Source organism: Euleptes europaea, chromosome 4, assembly GCF_029931775.1.
Source record: "Euleptes europaea isolate rEulEur1 chromosome 4, rEulEur1.hap1, whole genome shotgun sequence".
Classification (NCBI taxonomy): domain Eukaryota; kingdom Metazoa; phylum Chordata; class Lepidosauria; order Squamata; family Sphaerodactylidae; genus Euleptes; species Euleptes europaea.
In genome coordinates, this window is record NC_079315.1 from 107,065,674 (window position 1) to 107,070,640 (window position 4,967).

Consider the following 4,967-nt stretch of genomic DNA (forward strand, 5'->3'; position numbering starts at 1 on the left):
GAATGAAATACTGGTTACGTTCCAGGTTGGCTGTATGCCATGATATCACAGGTATATGAAATAATTGACAAAGATCTGTGTCACAGAAACAAGAAGAAGAAGAGCTGGTTTTCATATGCCGAGTTTCTCTACCACTTAAGGGAGACTCAAACCGGCTTACAATCACCTTCCCTTCCCCTCCCCACAACAGACACCCTGAGAGGCAGGTGGGGAGAGAGCTGCAACAGAGCTGTGACTAGCCCAAGGTCACCCAGCTGGCTTCGTGGGTAGGAGTGGGGAAACAAATCCAGTTCACCAGATCAGCCTCTGCCGCTCATGTGGAGGAGTGGGGAATCTAATCCGGTCTCCAGATCAGACTCCACCGCTCCAAACCACCGCTCTTAACCACTACACCACGCTGGCTCTTTTTTAATGAGTTGTGCAAATATGCATACACTTGCTCTGCATAACAGTTTGGCTGCAGTTTTTTTGAAAGCCTTTAAAAAAAACCCACTAGTATTTGGAATAACTAAGCAGGGACCGGATAGTGGAGGTGGTTAGGCAAAGTATGAGGAAAGAGTTATGCTGAGCCAGGGTGACAAACTTTTCTTTTACAGCGATGCCCTGATACATGTCCTTAGTGCAGCTCCATTTTGAATACTGAGTATGGTTCTAATTGCAGAGGAGGGCAACCAAAATGAGTAAGGGGTTGGGGCATATTTTCTGGGAGGAAAGGCTAAAGCAGGGGTGTCAAACTCATTCGTTACGAGGGCCAGATGTGACGTAAATGTCACTTGGTCGGGCCAGGCCACGTGTACCATAAAATGTCATGCCAGGTACTGGAGATACAAACTTTATAGAAGACACAGGCAAAGCCAATTAATGATATTATTTGGACCGAGGGTCTGATTCAGATTCAGCTTCATGTGTTCAACTCATCTCCAGCCAATAGAAATCAGTTCACCTGGAGAAGATGGCTGCTTTAGCAATTGGACTCCATGGCATTGAAGTCCCTCCTCTCCCCAAACCCCACCCTCTTCAGGTTCTGCCCCCAAAACCTCCCGCCGGTGGTGAAGAGGGACCTGGCAACCTTAATCAACATGTCCACTCCCCTCTTAAAGCCTTCCAAGTTGGCAGCCGTCACTACATCCTGGGGCAGGGAGTTCCACAATTTAAGGATCTCCACTGAGTGACTGAAGGTAAACTGCGGCAGCCGTTGTATGGCTGCCACCGTTTCCTGCAAAAGCCATTTTGTGGCTGTGCCCACCATGCTTTGTCAGAATACCAAAGGTGACTGCAGGCTCAAAAACGTTAGGGCCCCCTGATCTAGAGTTGTAGCCACGCTTCGGAAGGTCATAGCTCTGCAATGTTTGTTCTTTGTGTGAAACAGACCCCCCCATATCACCCAGGGAATGTTGTTCTGGAATAAATCTACAAAGTTAACCTACGACAATTACATTTAAAGTGCAAAACTTTCTCGAACGTGATTGTGGACGATCTGCTACAGTTAAGAGCATTTTTTTTGCTCTGTCCCACTTTCCGGCGTGCTTCGGGCAGCTGTTCGGATAAATAACTTTGCCCCTCCGTGTAGAAGTTCTGTCCCCAAAGGCTGGCCTCGAGGAGGCTGCGCATAATTTGACTTGAAAGCAAGGTGCTGCTCAGCAGAGCAGGAAATTAGGAATGCTATTTTTAAATTTCCAAGAAACTTAATAAACAGCTTTCTATAGGATGAGAAGCTTTTGGAGTTATTGGCGGTGTCGTCTGCTTCACTGAATTGTTTTCAAGGGCCCCCAAACTGGTGCTAGTCATTATAGGAAAATCATTATCCTTCTGGGGCAACTGAAGCCGAGTTGAAGTTAAAAAAATTGAGAAAGTGTTGGGTACAACAGAGATCCTTATTCCCGTCCTTGATGAGCTCTAATATTGTTCTGTTTCTTGTTGTCTGATATTGTCGGCCAAGGAGAGAGAATTTGTCTACTGTGGATGTTACTTTTGTTAGGATTTCAGTCCAGACACTGAAAGTTTCTTCTGGACAAACTACAAATGACCTAACTTGGTTTGCCTCCCACACACTTTCTAAGTTCAAAATCGCATCTTGTGACTTTTGTTTTACTGCCAAAATGTATATTACCGCCGGCAGAGTTGGAGAACGCTGTGGAATGCAACTGGACAGTATTGGTAGGATATGGAAGTTATGTTTTTCTCAATCTAATATTCTGCCCATTTTATCTCCATGGGGCAGTTGCAAATAGTCTTGAAGATGGACAGGAATTCTACTTGTCATCAAAGACTTTCCCCCTGCCATCTGTGAATTATCTGCTGGTCTAAGTACTCATTCTGTGTCTCCAGGGGAAGAAAGTAAGCAATGCTTATACATTTCTGGCAAGCTGGGCCACTTCTCTGGGTTTCCTTGGAGGGACAGGACACGAAAGGCACAGCTTTTAAGTTGATTTGCTAATAGTGACTGCGATTACATTGAAAAATATGGAAAATATTTGAGAGGAGGGAAAATACCAAATGTTGGCATGATTACAGATCCCTTTTAACCATGGCTTTGCGAACTCACCTTATTTTAGAGGCCATAGTTTTCCTTGGTGCAAAATTTGGCTTGTCTGTGTTGTGTCATTCTGGGGGGCATAATACATTCTGCATCGCTGCATTTTAGTGTTGTTAGCTTCTTGGATGTTGAAATGTATATTTCCCCCCCCCCCAAATCCTGTGGTTCCTAGCAGAGATATAGTGCAATCCTAAACAGAGTCACATCCTTCAAAGCCCATTGACTTCAGGGGTACACTGTGGAACACAGGCAGGATGGTGCTGCTGCAGTCGTCTTGTTTGTGGCTTCCTAAAGGCACCTGGTTGGCCACTGTGTGAACAGACTGCTGGACTTGATGGGCTTTGGTCTGATCCAGCAGGGCTTTTCTTATGTTCTTATCTATGTTCTTATGACTTAGAAGGGTATAGCTTTGTGTAGGATCGCACTGTTGGACAGCAGTTCTCAATTAACATTAAGGGAGTATTTATCATCCCAGACCCTTTAGCAGCTTTGAGATAATCTTTTCCCAATTCATTATGATGTTACCTCTGGTTTTTTTTTTTTCTCTTCTTTGCCTCACCAGCTCTCTCTCTCTCCTTACTTGATAAAGCCTGTCTCAAGCTAGGCTGAATATTGATTCTTGTTCCTTTTAAGCTGGTTCCTCAACCAAGCCGTTTGCTCTTTCCTGGTGAGCGTTGCTGGGAAAGTGCGGGTGGCTTGGAATATCTGGAAGGAGTAGTGGAGTATCTGCTTGTTGTTCAGAAAGAAGAGTTGGTTTTTATATGCCGACTTTCTCTACCACTTAAGGAAGAATCAAACTGGCTTACAATCACCTCCCCTTCCCCTCCCCACAACAGACACCCTGTGAGGTAGGTGGGGCTGAGAGAGCTTTGACTAGTCCAAGGTCACCCAGCTGGCTTCACGTGGAGGAGTGGGGAAACCAACCTGGTTCGCCAGATTGAGTTCGCTGCTCATGTGGAAGAGTGGAGAAACCAATCCGATTCACCAGATTAGTGTCCACTGCTCATGTGGAGGAGTGGGGAATCAAACCCGGTTCTCCAGATTAGAATCCACCACTCCTAACCACCGCTCATAACCACGACACCACGCTGGTTTGTCCCAGTACTTGGTGCCTGTGTTTTGAGCTCTTGGTGTGCTTTAAAGATGAGCAATACTGCATCAACGTGTTGCACAGATGGTTTATAATGGACCACCCTTCTTCTGATCTTGGAAGATGCCTTGTGAGTGTTTGCCAAAGAGGAGTATCAGATGCTGGTAGATGCTGGAGGAGGACCTTTTTAAAAAAAGGATTTATCTTGCTTTTATGGCTTTGGAGGTTAATGGTTTTTAAATGCAAGGAGCTGCTTGATGAAGCAAAGACAAGAAATGTTTATTTCTCATGGCTGGAGCAGTCTAGTGAGGAACAATAGTCTTTGATTAGGCTTAATGAACCTCTGCCTTTCTGGGGGAAACGTCTGAATGTATATGCTCAAGTCCACACAAATAACTTGCCCTTCAAAACTATTAGCCTGGCTGGCCACCCCATCCTTAGGTTCGTAACTATTGGCTCCTCATTTCGACACATCCTCTATAGCTAGGCACCTGGACATTATTCTTCTATACTTCAGGTGGCCTCTTCTCCATGTCTTCAGACAGGCTAGGGTTCTCCTACTGTAGTTGAATGTTTTCATGGTTTTTAATGTTTGTATGGTTGATTTTATGTTTGAAGGCTGCCTCCCCCCACCCCTGATTTTTTACATTAAATGGGGATGGTCTGTGGCTCAGAGGCAGAGCGTTTGCTTTGTATGCAGAAGGTCCCAGGTTCAATCCCTGGCATTTCCAGTTAGAAGGACCACATTAACCATTAGGGTTGCCGACCTCCAGGTACTAGCTGGAGATCTACTGCTATTACAACTGATCTCCAGCCGATAAAGATCACTTCACCTGGAGAAAATGGCCGCTTTGGCAATTGGACTCTATGGCATTTAAGTCCCTCCCCTCCCCAAACCTGGCCCTCCTCAGGCTCTGCCCCAGAAACCTCCTTCCAGTGACGAAGAGGAACCTGGCAATCCTATTAAAGATGCTGAGAAGGGCCTCCACCTGTGACCCTGGAGAGCTGCTGCCAGTCAGGGCAGACATAAAGGCTGACTTTGATAGAGCAGTGGTCTGACTCAGCCATCTTGAGTGGATATTTGGAGAGGTGAGGTATAAAAGTGTTGCAGTGCGTATACAGCATGGTGTGGCAGTCAAGGTGTTGGACTAGGACTGCAGTGACCCAGGTTCAAATCCCCTCTGGCCATACAATTCTCTGTGTGACCTCTCAGCCTAGGGTTGCCTGGGAAAACTCTGGGAGATTTGGGGGCTTGGAGAGGTGAGGGACCTCAGCTGAGTATAAAGCCATGGAGTCCACCTTCCAAAGTAGCCATTTTCTTCAGGGGAATTGATCTCTGTA

General features: G+C 46.0%; 1 non-coding gene across 1 annotated transcript; it reads left to right on the forward strand.

Moving 5' to 3' along the window:
* The first annotated feature begins 4,280 nt into the window (after positions 1-4,280).
* TRNAT-UGU (transfer RNA threonine (anticodon UGU)) lies at positions 4,281-4,357 on the forward strand. Its single transcript has one exon. It is a non-coding gene; the product is annotated as a tRNA-Thr (tRNA).
* Positions 4,358-4,967: the final 610 nt, after the last annotated feature.